The sequence below is a fragment of the Rhincodon typus genome, chromosome 10 (assembly GCF_021869965.1).
Source record: "Rhincodon typus isolate 14 chromosome 10, sRhiTyp1.1, whole genome shotgun sequence".
Taxonomy (NCBI): Eukaryota; Metazoa; Chordata; class Chondrichthyes; order Orectolobiformes; family Rhincodontidae; genus Rhincodon; species Rhincodon typus.
In genome coordinates, this window is record NC_063341.1 from 10,418,750 (window position 1) to 10,433,615 (window position 14,866).

Consider the following 14,866-nt stretch of genomic DNA (forward strand, 5'->3'; position numbering starts at 1 on the left):
ATCATTCTCGCTCCCCATAACAAAATTCCATCCTCTACTGTGATTTAATCTCTCTGGGTCTGAAAAGGTTTCAATCTTGGTTGTGACTGCCCTTTGGTTTCCCCCATCACCACCAGCTGTTTCAGTTTGCGTTCAAAGTCTGACATTGTCAGCTGTGACAAGAAGAGTGCCCAGAAAATTTAAAACCATTACAGACTCTTCCGGTGGAGGTGGCTTAATGCACCTGCATTCACTACTTGGCCTCCCGGATGGTGTTCCATCTGGTAATTATACACAGTTAGTGTCAGAGCCGCTACTGGAATCGACCTGAAGCTACGGCTGGAACAGCTGCAGGTGTCTGTGGTCTGTTATAAGTACAAATTTACATCTGTAACAGTACTAGTGGAACTTTCTCACACCAAAGATGATGGCCAAAATTTCCTTCTCTATCTGGGCGTATTTGCACTCTGCATCAGCCAAAGTCTGGGAAGCTTATGTTATTGGGTGTTCCTGTCCATTGGACAATCTGTGTGCCTAAACTACATAAATAAAAACCGAAAGAACTGCTGACGCTGTAAATCAGGGACACAAACAAAGTTGCTGGAAAAGCCCAGTAGGTCTGGCAGCATCTGTGAAGGAAAAACAGAGTTAACGTTTCGGGTCTGGTAACCCTTCCTCAGATCTCTTCTGAGGAAGGGTCACCAGACCCAAAACGTTAACTCTGTTTTTTCCTTCACAGATGCTGCCAGACCTACTGGGCTTTTCCAGCAACTTTGTTTTTGTGCCCAAACTACATGACACCATACAGGGAGGCATCACATGTCAGCAACGCTTGGGATCATAGGGGGCCAACACTTTAGATGACGATAGCTACTTTTCGACTTCCCTAAAGGCTACGTCTTGGCTAGGAGACCATTTCCAAGGATGATCCTTACAACTCTCCCAGGATGGAGGCCAGGTTTCGTATGAACTTTCTGCAGTGATTCACCAGCCCAAGGAAAGACCTAAGTTCTGGTACAAACGTGGAAGCCAGGGCACCTTTGAACATCCTCACTTTAAGTTCCAATGGGTATATCCCAGTCTTGTTGACTCTGTAGCCCAAGTAGGTCACTTGGGGTGCCAGGAACATAAATCTTTCCCTTCTAAGGCATATGCCGGCCTTGGGGAAACATCTAAGGACTGTGTCCAAGTTCTCTAGGCGCACCTTTTTGGTCTTTGCTGTTATTAGCAAGTCATCCAAATAAATGGTGACCCGGGGTAGACCTTGTAAAATGTTTTCCACCATCTGATGAAAAATCCCACCGGCTGATAACACCCCAGATATATTGGTACAAACCCTTATGGCTATTAATAGTAACATACTTCCGGGAATCCTCAGTGTAACTGCAATTGCAGGGGCACATAGCTCATGTCCAGCTTTGTAAAGGACAGCCTCCCCATTAGTTTTTCTCAATGCAAGGGATTGGGTAATTATCCAGCTGCGAGAAGCAGTTTACTGCTTGTTTAAAATTCCCACAAAGGTGAACCAACCCATTGGGATTCACAGTCAGTACCACCAGTGCTGCCCATTCCGCAAGCTGGACTGGTCTGATGATTCCTTCACTTTCCATCCTTCTGATTTCTGCCTCTACTTTTGTCCTTAAGGCACTGGGTGGGCCTTGCAGAATCATGGAGCTGCTTCCTGCTCCACATGCAAGATGGCTTTGGTTCCTCTGATTGCTCCTTGACCTTCCTGATAAACATCTGGGTATTTAATTCGGATTTCACTCAGGCAGCCATTTTCTAATCGAAGAATGTTGACCAATCAAGATGAATCTTTCTCAACCAATTTCAGGCATGGACCTGAGCCTTTTATTACCATCAGTGGCAACTGAACTGACTGTTTCTCGTATAAGACCAGAAACGAAGTTATGCCCTTAATCTGTAAAGATTCCCCGCTCTAGGTTTTCAGTCTAACCGATGTCTTCGTAAACTTAAGGGCTGGAATACAGAGCGAATTTTGTTAAAGACCGGTTCTGCAATCACGAATGCAACCATGCCTGTGTCAACTTTCATTAGAACCAGGTGCTCACTAAACCAGATGTTTATTTTCGTTAGTTCTAATCTGAATGTTCCAAGCCAAATATAGATGTGTTTCCAGGGTATGTGCTCTCCTGGATACCTGGGTTCTCCATTCAATTCAGGTCTAGTGGGACCTTTTGCTGTCTCGAGCCCACATACCAGAAGCAACTAGAATGGCTTGCCGTCCCAGATCCTGAAGAAAATGTTAAATGTTTGGCCAAAGCTTGGCTTTGCTTTGGGCTGACCAAGAGTCCCTCTGTTTAGGATATGTCCTGAATGTGGCTATGCAATTCCCTTCACCCAACTGGTGTTTCCCATGCTCAGTCGGCCTGCTGAGGGTGTCCACTTCCATCGGCATAACCTGTAACTCAATCTGCACTTGCTGCGTTTTTCAATGACAAAGCCTGCTGTCGTGCCTGTTTGAAGTCCAGTTGGGCTTCAGCTAGTTGGCATTTTTTTTTATGGGGACATCATTTATCCCACATACCAAATGGTCTTTCAGCATCTCAGTCATCTTAACCCCATCAAAAATCCTGATATGGATTCCCCTGGTTCTTAAATTGCCGAGTAAAACTGATAGCATCTCAGAGTTAGAGGAGGCTTGGGGTCATAATAGTCCTAAACTAAATCCATCAACTCTTGAAAGGTTTTAGTGTCTAGTGCCTTAGGTGATGTCAGGCTCCTAATAACCAAAAAAGCTGTGGGTCCACAAACTGTCAGGAGAATTATTCATTGCTTTTTATCTGTCCCAATGTTATTTGCCCAGAAAAAAATAACACTGTCTTCCACATATTGGGCCCACTCTTTGATGGCAGGATTGAATGAGTCAAGCTTCCCAAATAATGGCATGATGTCAGAAATGCTTACCCCAGTCAAAGAAGATTGTTGTGAGCAAGTTTCTTCATGAACATATTTTATCCTCTCATCATCACTGAAATATCTAAACAGAGGCTGGTACCGCGTCACCAAGCCACCCACGTGCATAGTACTTGACTCTGGCCTATCTTCCTCAGAGCCAGCTCTCAGAGTGAACGGAACCTCTGACATTTCTGTTTATATCTGTCAGCCTGGTTAACAGCCCCAATCAGGGAACTCATATTCTATGAAGTCCACCTGGCTGGCCTCAATACAATCAGTATAGGACCCTCAGACAGCAGAACCCAATACTAGAAAATGTACCACAGCAAGTAAGGGATGGTGGCCCCTCTAGGTATTAATGAGCATTATAAAATATGCTTCAAAATTATAATAGAAAATGATGAAAGTGTGATGAAACAATGTCAATATATTGTAGAAAATCTGATTTTGACTGGCTGAGAAAACAACTGGATTAAATGAAATGGTCAAAAGTATTGACAAATAGCAATGTAGAACGACAATGCTCAAGACCACTAACCTAAAGCTGTATATCTGTATACATAGGCTATGGTTTGGCCCAGTTGGAAGATAGTAGATGTGTCAGTTTATAGATTTAGTAGCCACAAATGCAGGATTCAATAAATCCAGAATGGTGGTTTTCAAGTTGTTTCTATTGGATTGGTCAGTTCAGAAGACTATAAAGAATGGCTGTGTAGACAAATTACTTTCTGATGTTTTTTACTAAACATATCAACACAGCACAGTATAAATTATAACTCAATTTGTGTAGCACCGTAGAGTAAGCAACCAATTTGAAGTCGATTCTCCAAGTGAGTGATCCAAACAATTATCATCAATTTGTTTGAGTTCAAGGAAGTTGTAAATTGCTGGATGTTTATAGTTACGGTGAACCACAAGCATAATTACCAAAGTTGCTCAAAGAGACACTTTTCAACATTGAATCAAAAAGCAATTACAATACAGAAGGTGGCAATTTGGCTCATCATGACAATATAAGGACAACACAGGTAGGTCTACTTCCTTTTTATCATCCCCATAATCCTGCATTGTTTTCTCTTCAGACACATTTTTACAATTCCTTTTTGAAAGCCACAAATGAATCCACTTCCACCACTCTCAGGCACTACATTTAGATTCTAAGTAGCCTTAACATAATTAGGTTTTTCCTCATTTCACCATTGTTTCTTTTGCAAATCACCCCAGCTTCTCCTTGTAATTGAAGTCCCTTCATCCAGAATCATTCTTGTAAATTTTTTTCTGTATCCCTTGATGCTTGCAATCACAGGGTTTTGATTAGAAAGAGCAGTGGGAAGTGAAGGAAGAGGGAGGGCATCAGCACATTTACAATCAACACATTCAATGCTGTATCTGAATTACTGTTCTACAGATCTCCGAATGCATCAAAACGACTGATTGAAACAGTTGTAACAAATCCTTTTTTGACAGCTTCCATTATGCCTCTTTTTTCCGATAACTGTTTGCCATATAAGATAGACTTACTTTTGACCTATTTAATAGGTTTTAATAACATGACTGCCCTGTTGCAAGCTGTACCCTTTCTCTGGGCTTCAATCTCAAGACCACTCTTGAACAAACACAGATAGCTGTTTATGGTGTTATCTCTAACACCCTTATCAATTTACAGCGTTTTGTTTGGGTCACATAAAATGAGGCCGCATTTGTCTCACAGCTCTGTCTCAGTTTAAATGACAATTTTCAGTCATGTGCTCCTCATAGTGAGTCTTTGCACTGATTGAATTTCCCATTCTGCTTCGCCACATTGCAATCCTTCAGCCAAGGCACCATTGCTTTGTCAATTCTACCACCAAGTGACAATCTCTGCTCAAAGAATTCTGGCACAACCAGTTTACATTCATTAATATGAAAGAGAAGCTACATGATTCAAAAATGATTAACACATCACAAAACATCAATGCCTCGGCTTACAAGTGTAGAGAGGTCTCAGCTCACAATCAGAACATCCCCAGGGGACTCCACAACATAAGTCATATCTTTTGGCTCATTACAACTTTACTCTGACACTTTTAATTTTCCAAAGGATTGAAATATAAAATATATTTGCTTTAATTAGTCACATTAAATTCATAAAACATACAATCTGGAATATCCTTGTACTGCCTGTGTAAGTTACAGCAGTTGATAGGACTGCAGCAATGAATTTGAAGAGTAATGAATTTCACATTTAGTGAGAGAGAACAAAGAAATCCTGACAGTGGAGCACCCAAATGACAAGAATTAGCTGTTATTATTCCAAGGGAGAAGAAATTAGTCATGATAAAGCATATTGGCCTGTAGCTCCATTAGTTCCAACTTCAATAATATAGCCTTGTTATTGCTTAGGATAGCCGGAGTCTCTATAAACCTGCAGCAAAAATAATGTCCATTACAATAACTTGTAAACTTAAATAAAAGTTTCAGTAGCATTTATTTGTGGAAATACTTTACAAGTAAGAATGAAACATTGGGAAAATATTTACTGTTATAAACAGTGTCCATGAATGATCTATTTTATTCCCATAGATTTTTTGCCAATATATCTAATCTCTATGATAAACTGTTTGGCAGTGAGATGGAATTAGAATGCTGTAAATTGATACTAAGTCTGTCATTATCAAGAGACAAATACGGGCCAGATAATAAAATGCCAGAAATGTAGAGATTTAGTGACCCATCGTTCAAACCTCTTAACTCTTTCAATTGATGAGACCTAAGATGAGACAAGTGTCTGAAATTGGTGCTGAAAATTCATAAATTCTCTCCACAATTGTAAGAAAAGTCAACTTTCAATTTTCTTTGATCTGGAGAAATGTCTAACTTGTCCTTTTTTTAAGATATGAACACATGAAAATTAGAGACCTGCTAAAGTACAAGTGCTCCTTTAAGCTTGTCCTTCACTGTTACGGTCCATCTTTCACACACCATCAACTCCGTCCAATGCAGCCCCATCCCCCTTCCGATTCTCACCTAGCAGTCACATAATCTCCTGAATGAGATGAGAAAAACAGAGAACTAGACGCGGGCTCTGGAAATCCCAGGTTAGAGGAGACCGCAATGTTTGGGAAATTCACTGGATATTTACCTGGAAAGGGAAAGGCAAAGTTTGTATGTCATAGGCCTTAAGAGTTCAGCTATGTTCTGCAATGGCCACTGTTGGTGAACGCTGCATTTTTTTTACGATTAAAATTAATCATTTAGCCCGTCAAGTCTGTTCTACCATTGATTGAGATCATCATTGATTTCTTTCTCAATTATGAGAAAATCATTTCACACACAACAGAAAATTGTTCAGTCTCAGTTTTGCGGCCTCCAAATAATTCTCACCCATAACAGTGTGTTGCTGGGGAATGAGCCAGATTTCCTTCACCCTCTTGTGAGGAAAATGCTTTCTGATATTTTTAATGGTTCTGAAAGTGTTAAAGTTGGGAACTGCATTTAGCTCCATTCAATCTGATGATGTTATATGGTCTTAGATGGGGAAGTCTAGCTCAGATCATGATGGAGATAGAAGTTTCTCCTGACAGAAAAGAATATTTGGATTGGGGGCAACCCTACCCAAATAAGTAGTATCTTTTGCTAATAAGCTATTAACCGTGTTGTTAATACAAATGCCTCTTCTCATTAAGACTCACGATTGGCTCGTTCTCTACCACGGTTAGCCAATCAAGGAAAGAGAGCTGGTGGCAGCATTCTAGCCCAACCATCAGCAGGTGGAGGTTGGTTCCACAGCACAGAAAGCCTGATGATCAGCAGAGGCCTTCTTTGCCTAAATACCTTTGTCAGCAAAATTCCATTGATCCTAAGGGAGAGAAAAAAAATCAGTAAACAAGTAAATTTACTGCTATATGTCTTTATCACTTTAAGAATATTCAGTCAATCAACAGCTATATGTGCTTGAGCCAACAATCAGCAGAACTCATGGATATAACAGGAAGACAGAACCAGCCCTCCAGACTAAGATCTGAATTTCAAACATGGTATGGAACACAGGAGGACAGGTACGAGCATGTAAAAGCTCAAAAAAACTACCCACAGTCAACAGTTCCTGAGTCCTTAGAGAAGAAGGATCTGTAGGACAATCCCAATTCACGACTCAGCGAGGTAGTAATGATTCAGTGCTTTCTGAGTAACATTTCCGTTATGGAAGAAGGAAATTAAATCAGTGGCACAAAGGCGCGCGGTAGGAAAGATCAAAGTTAAGAAAGCAATATTTACTATACACAAAAGTGTCACCACTATGGTGAGCACACTGGGACATGTAACAGCAGTTGTGTTCAATGGCCATAGATTTAACTTATTCCAAGGTTGGAGCAGCAAGAATGTGACGGGGTGGATTTAACATTGGGAAAGGGTCAATTAAAAAGATAAGGTGACAGGGTCTGACAGAAGAAAACTATTAGAAATTTTTTTAAGGCTGTCATAAGAATGGGATATTAATCAATTAAACTTTAAATTTTAGTTTTGTTTTAAAATTTGTGGAGGTGGCAATGCAATCTTTATTGGGCCATCAGTATCAGGAAATTGTCCATTTATCCTGCATGATATTAGAAAACCCTCATTTCGTCTGCAAAATGTACGGGAAAACATTCTTGCTTTAATTTGCAGAAGATAGGATTCACCAATTTGATTGCAAAAATGTGGGACAACACCCACAACACAAGACAGAGATTCAGCATTCTTATTTAACAGAATCTAAATAGTTACTGGAATAAAACAATAAAAATTGCAATATTACAGTATTTACAGCTTGTCAAGAATGTGATTAGTGCAGTTATGTGGCACAACTTAAAAGCTTGTAAAATGAAGAAAATAATTCCTATTTCAACATTGCTATTTCAAGAAGCAAAATGTCATCAAGGGAAGAAATTTTCACAGTATTGATTTACTGCAGGATTAAAATTTCTAAAACCAATAATGCAGCAACATTTATGCACTGCAAAATTGAAACAGTTTTAAAGAAAGAAAAATAAGTTATATTAAGAAGACATGGGAGAAGAAATAATACAAATTCAAAGATTTAAAATCAAAAATTAGCCAAATAAAACACAGGATTGAACATCATGGAGAAAACATGCCTTTGGATACAAAAGTACTTCAAATTTAATTTATACATTCCAGTTGAACAAGTAAACATTCTATTGTATTCAACAGGATCTACTGTAAATTGTATTATAAATCAAGAAAACATAAAAGGCATAGATAATTTTGAAGAATTTCTTTGAACTTTTTTACAATTGCTTTTAATCTGAGAACAAACAAAATTCTCAAAAGAACAAGATTCAACATTCAGGAGAATGAATAGATCATTTAAGCAATGACCTCAACAGGTTAGTGAAGCACTATGGTTATGGAGCTTTGAAGTAAGAGCTCATAAGATATAGAATTGTTTTTGGATTACTGTCAGAACTACTATGGCCAAAAAAATTGATATTGAAGAAAGATATTAAAATTGTACTGGAAGCAGAAACCAGGAAGGCTCAAAACAGTTCTTGATCACAGGAGAATAGAAGAATTTGTTCACAACAATGAAGGACAAACACTCAAGTGACAAACCAAAACAGCAAATACCAAGGATCATTAACATTTCTGTGAGCTTAAAAAAGAATGTTCTCAAGGATAAGCGGTGCTCAGCTATGACGAGAGAATACTATATCTGTAAGCACGGATGTAATTTCCAGAAGATGAGCAAAAGTAAAACATTGTTTCAAAGCTGTAAAAATAATTACTAATACAAAGATGTTAATGAAACACCACCTAAAAAAAATTACTTGGGTCATGCCATGGAAATTGATGATTCAACTAACTTGAGCTTGAAATAACTCCTTCATGTCAGTGGACATTTATTTTAAGCTTGATTATAGGGGTGAACGTCACTGTCCTCTGAGAACAAACACCATGCCTAAAGAAACAGAAATTCCCATTTATAGAGATGAAACTACATTGTCTGGACAATTGAATGTTTAAAGTAGGTACGAGTAACATTGCAATGCAAAAAGCACAAGAGATTGAGGACGTAAGCCTAATTCACAACCAGTTTTCTCACTGTGAGCCTGCATGTACGTCTTGATCTTAAAATCTGAATGGCAGCAGAAGGAAGCCAACTGCAAGGGAACAACAGTTCCATGAACAAATAATTGTTGTTGTCCAACCAGTTAAGGAGAAACTGGCTGAAGATTTAATTGGGTTTTCTAGACACGTAAAGGAATGCAAAAGGAAGAAAGGTAATCTGAATAGATTCTATCACATTTTTTTTAAAAATGTTTAATGTGGAAAAGAAGAACCAGTGGCTAGCAATCTGTAGACACCTTAGACGAGAACAGAAGAATGGCAAGGAATGTAGCACCATTTGCAGGCATCTCATTGAAGAATGGCCAGAGCAAAGGTCCAGGAAGTTGGCTGAGACCAGATACCTTGAACACCAACAGCATTCTAAAATTATAGATGACTTACCAGTAAATGACTGATCACTTGTTATTCCTGCTTCCCTCTGGGAAAAAAGTCTTGGAAAGTGTAGACCAGCAACTCTTATGCATTGCCAAATGTACCACCAGGACTCAGTCAACAGTGTAGTGTTCAGAGATCTCAAAAGAGATGGGAATTTCCATATTGTGTTGTGAAATTTGAAATGCTAACATTACTGAAGACAGATCAGAGAAAACAAATACATCAGCAGAGTTTGGCAGAATAAGAAAATCTTTATTCTTTCATGGAATGAGGGCATCACTGACTAGCAAGCATTTATTGCCCATCGGGCAGTTCAGAGTCAAGCATATTGCTGGGGTCTGGAGTCACATATAGGCCAGACCAGGTAAGGATGGCAGTTTCCTTCCCTGAAGGACATTAGTGAACCAGATGGGTTTTCCTGACAATTGACAATTCTTAATTCCAGATATTTTACTGAATTCAAATTCCACCATCTGCTGTGGAGTGGGATTTGATCCCGGGTCCCCAGAACATTATCTGGGTCTCTAGATTAATAGTCCAGCAACAATACCACTAGGCCATCGCCTCCCCCAATCATTCTCCTCGATCGATTTGGCAATCCCTGTCCCACGTGGGAGGGCCCTCGGCGGGCCGGCTTTCCTCTGAGGGGCTGGTGCTTCAGGCTGAGCGGTTCCTCCCCTCTCTCTGCCCTGGCTGGCAGGCAGATACGTACACCTAAGGGTTACACTGGCGGTAGGTTGGACCGGGATGTTGCCCCTCCACCAGAGACATGCTTACCCTCCCTTGCTTCTGGTGAGACCGAGAAGCCGCCTCTTGTAGAGCCGGTAGTCCGAACTCTCGCCCTGGGAGCGGGTCTTGGGCAAGTTTCTCCGCACCGCCGTCCTCGGCTTCTTGAGCGAGCTGGGGGCACGGCTCTCTTGTTCCTCGCGGCTGGAAACTCGGTTGCTATTTCTCGTGCACGGTGACGGTTAAAAAGCGGGGAGGGGAGCCAGGGAGACGGCTCCCGCTCACGCGCGCAGAAACCCTCCCCCCTTGCCCCTTAGCGACGTCTGTGAGCTCACCCTCCTCCATCTGGCTGTCAGCGCAGGTCTCGCTTTTGGTCAGACCCGGAAGTCCCTCCAATGGGAAGGCCAAGCACGAGCCGGTGGGCAACGGTTCCGAGTTCGGTGATGACGGTGGCTTCACTTCCCAGCCACTCCGCGTGCATCCTACGCACACCCTGCGTGTCCGCCTGTCCCGCCAGAGGGCCGGGTGCATTCCTTCCGCTCCCCTGTGAGTTTTCTCGAGGAAAGGGAGCGCTCGGTAGTGCGCGTGGCGGTGTGTCCGGGGTGGTACGGTGCGTTGTGCGCGAGCCCGGCGCGTGCTTCATGCCTCCCTCCACCCGTAGCCTCCCGAGATGTTGCTGCTTCATCGTTGGCGGCTCTACCCACGACCACCGTGCTGGCTCTACCCCCCCCCAATCACTATCCTTTGTGTGGGTTCACCTACCTGGAATATCCTGCCAGTAGCATATGCTTGTCTTAAAGATTAAGCCATGCGTGTCTTAGTACACAAAAATATTTTTAAAAAAATAAAGGGGAATAAGAAATGAATACTGAGAACGAGAATGAGTAGTATAACTCATTTGAGGTAACTGAAGAATCTTTAACTGAAGGTAAACGTAAAGTCGCCATACTTTTATTGAACCGTAGGGACACTCTCTCGTTAGAAAGCGATGACTGGTTGTTTGACCTGAGGGTCACCACGTCTCTGGTGAGGGGAGAGGTTGAGAAGAAGAGTCCTTTGTTGTCACCGCAGTTTGTGATGTGAATTAGCTGGTGTTACTCTGTATTGCAAACCAACCCTCCAGCTAACTCGACAAAATGACCCCCGATCTTCAACTAAAGTTGTTCTGACAGCAAGACAGTATGTGAACAAATTAAAACTGCAGATTTGACTTTTATATCTTGGGATGAGATGGCACAAGTTCAAAAGCAATATTTCAAACCTCCTCTTTCTAAAGAAGAACTGTCAGTGCCATTGGCTGAGATATTGATATGCAAGCAGCAGTCTAACAGTAACACATGCAATAATGTCCAGTTCACTAGGAAGGCACCCACAGAGAGAAAACAAAGACTTCTAATCCACCCAACACAACAAAGTGAAGTAACTTCATACTTCAGGACAGATGTGACAGCAGGTCAAGAATGAAAATTTGTTTGGACAAAATTAAAATGACCTTTATATGATTCCATGAAACCAGGGCAAAGTTCAAACACAGGCTCTTCCATGATGGAGATGAAGTCATGGACCAATAACTGGATTTATAAAAATGAAAATCCTCCTCTCAAGATCACAATTACATTTTATGTATTTTTGATTGGGACTGAATTGGGAAAAGGAGTGCTTTTGAGAAAAGGACTAAGAAAAAATTGCCTTACTTTTAAAAAGCAAGCAACTGAAGCTTACTGTGTGTTGTGTTTACATGGCTGATTTGTTTAATAAGTGGGGAAGTATTTGTAAATGGCCTGGCTCCAATGGTTTGTGTACAAAGTGGGATTTGGCTAGCAACAAATTGTTGATTGGTTGGTGGAATTGAAACCAATTGTGAATGTGAAAGGCAATTAGCCTGACAACAACTATCTGATTGGCTCCTGGGTAACTGAACAACAAATGCCCCAACAGGTCAAGAACAGCTTCTTCCCAGCTGTTAGACTGCTGAATAGACCTCTCTAATTTCAAATAATGTTGATCTTGCTAATGTAAATCTTGTCTTGTACACCTCCTGTGCAGCCATTACCTTGTATGCCTCACTCTGTGTAAGCACCTATGATCTGTATGTCCTTGTTTACTATCATCTGCCTGTATTACTTGCAAAACAAGACTTTTCACTGTGCTTAGGTACATGTGACAACAATAAATCAAATCAAATCAAATCAAACTTGTGGGTGTGAACTATACTAACAGAAGTGCTCAGACTGCTGAAAGGACAGATAGATGTCTCTCTCTGTCTCTCTGGAATGGACTCAAGGAATTGAGGGCAGTACATTGCTGTGCTACACATGGAGCATGGCTGCACAATGTCATTGGCTGAAGTGGGTAGTTTGCATTGTTTTTCAGTGCCTGTAGCTGAGTTGAGCACACTTCATTGTGGCACTATGTCAGTAGCTGAAGTGGCTGCATTACATTTCTGTTAAGTGTCAGTGGCTGTGGAGGCATCCAATAGGACAGCTTTATTGTTCACTTCAGTAACAGAGCTGTGTGGCTGCACTGTTACTTGGGGTCAGTGTTTGAGGTGAGCAGGTTGCATTTTTGAACTGCCGGCAACTGAGGTGTTGCACTGTCAGGGTCTGAGGTCAGCAAACTGCGTTGCTATATTGCAACAACATCTGGAGTAGGCAGATTACAATGTAGCATTGTTTCAATACTTTATGTGGGCAAACTGCATTTCTACAATGTATCAGCAGTTGAATTGTAGGGTCTGCATTGCTGCACTGGTCAGGTGAGCAGCCTTCATTAATTCTTTGATCGAAATCTTCTTGGGGAAAAAAAATAATAATACACGATAAATTTACATGGAGTTATCAACATACACATCAGGGAAGAAATTAAGGACATTAAGGGATGCACCACAAATTGAAAACCAATATATTTCTGGTCAATTTACATCATTTTTTCATGTTCCCCACACAACCAATTTACATCAATAGCTTCTCAAGTGCTTTTAAGACTTTTCTGGATTTGAATTTTATGAAACTGCAGCATATATGGGTTCATAATTAACAGCTTAGTTACTGTGCTGTTTGTACCATATCTCTGTAAAAGGAGAAATAGGGCATTTTTTAAAAAATAAATAATAAAAGAACAACATGTCACATAGACAATTTACCTTGGTCCCCAAAGGGGCCATCAAGGGTCATGTGATTTTTTTTGTGATTTCTGCATAGACAAAGAATTATCTCAGGTCCTAATATGTTTCTGGAAAGTTCATTTTTGATCAAAAATGGGTACCCTCCCATGAATCGACATACCAAGTTGAAAGTCATTAGTGAAATTAACACCTTCCATTGTTCGATACAAACTCAAAATCTATGGACTATAGACCTACTATCTCGTAGGTCAAAATTTAATAATGTCAGCTTTAAAGAAGACAGTCACATCATAAGTAATTGGAAGTCTACCACCATCCAACCTCCATTCTATAGCAATGACTTCAAACTAAATCATCCTTGGTGGAAAATAGAAGCCTTGATCATGTGACTGAAGCTGGATACAGATAACGAATTATATTATCCCAATAAGAGGGAAGAAGTCAGTCACTTGACATGTCCTGCTTCCAGTAGGTGGAAGTGTGGTATATTGTGAGCCTGATAGAAAAACCTAAAATGGTTGTCCCGTTGTTTAAAAAGGCTAACAGGGATAATCCAGGAAATTACAGGCCTGCAAGCCTTGTGTCAGTAGTAGGGAAATTATTGGAAAAGATTCCGAGGGTCAAGGTCTATAAGCATTTAGAAATGGATTGATTAGCGATAAGCAGCATGGTTTTATGTGGGGGAGGCTATACTTCACTAACTTGATTGAGTTTTTTTGAGGAGGTGCTGAAGATGATTGATAAGTGAAAAGTGGTTGATGTAGTCTACATCCACTTCAGTAAAGCCTTTCACAAGCTCCCTCGTGGCAGACTGGTACAAAAGGTGAAGTCACATGGTATCAGGGGTGAGCTGGCAAGATGGATACAGAGACAACAAGGTGCAGGGCTGGATGAACACAGCAAGCCAAGCAGCATCATAGGAGCAGAAAGGCTGACGATTCGGGCCTAGACCCTTCATCAGAAAAGGGGGAGGGGAAGGGGGTTCTGAAATAAATAGGGAGAGAGTGGAAGGCGGATAGAAGATGGATAGAGGAGAGGATAGGTGGAGAGGAAACAAACAGGTCAAAGAGGCGGGGATGGAGCCAGTAAAGGTGAGTGTAGGTGGGGAGTTAGGGAGGGGATAGGTCAGTCCAGGGATTACGGTCAGGTCAAGGGGGCGGGATGAGGTTAGTCGGTAGGAAATGGGGGTGCGGCTTGAGGTGGGAGGAGGGGATAGGTGGGAGGAAGAACAGGTTAGGGAGGCGGGGATGAGCTGGACTGGTTTTGGGATGCGGTAGGGGGAGGGGAGATTTTGAAGCTTGTGAAATCCACATTGATACCATTGGGCTGCAGGGTTCCCAAGCGGAATACGAGTTGCTGTTCCTGCAACCTTCGGGTGGCATCGTTGTGGCACTGCAGGAGGCCCAGGATAGACATGTCGTCTGAGGAATGGGAGGGGGAGTTGAAATGGTTCGCGACTGGGAGGTGCAGTTGTTTGTTGCGAACCGAGCATAGGTGTTCTTGCAAAGCAGTCCCCGAGCCTCCTCTTGGTTTCCCCGATGTAGAGGAAGCCACACCGGGTACAGCAGATGCAGTATACCACATTGGCAGATGTGCAGGTGAACATCTGCTTGATGTGGAAAGTCTTCTTGGGGC

The 14,866-nt window shown here is 41.5% G+C and overlaps 1 long non-coding RNA gene across 2 annotated transcripts; it reads left to right on the plus strand.

Annotated features, from left to right (window-relative positions):
• Positions 1–10,078: 10,078 nt before the first annotated feature.
• Positions 10,079–12,296, plus strand: LOC125484242. Of its 2 annotated transcripts, none has more exons than XR_007263080.1 (2): positions 10,079–10,173; positions 11,073–12,296. It is a non-coding gene; the product is annotated as an uncharacterized LOC125484242 (long non-coding RNA). The 2 variants fall into 2 exon arrangements; XR_007263079.1 differs by lacking the exon at positions 10,079–10,173 and adding an exon at positions 10,467–10,653.
• The last annotated feature ends 2,570 nt before the right edge of the window (positions 12,297–14,866 follow it).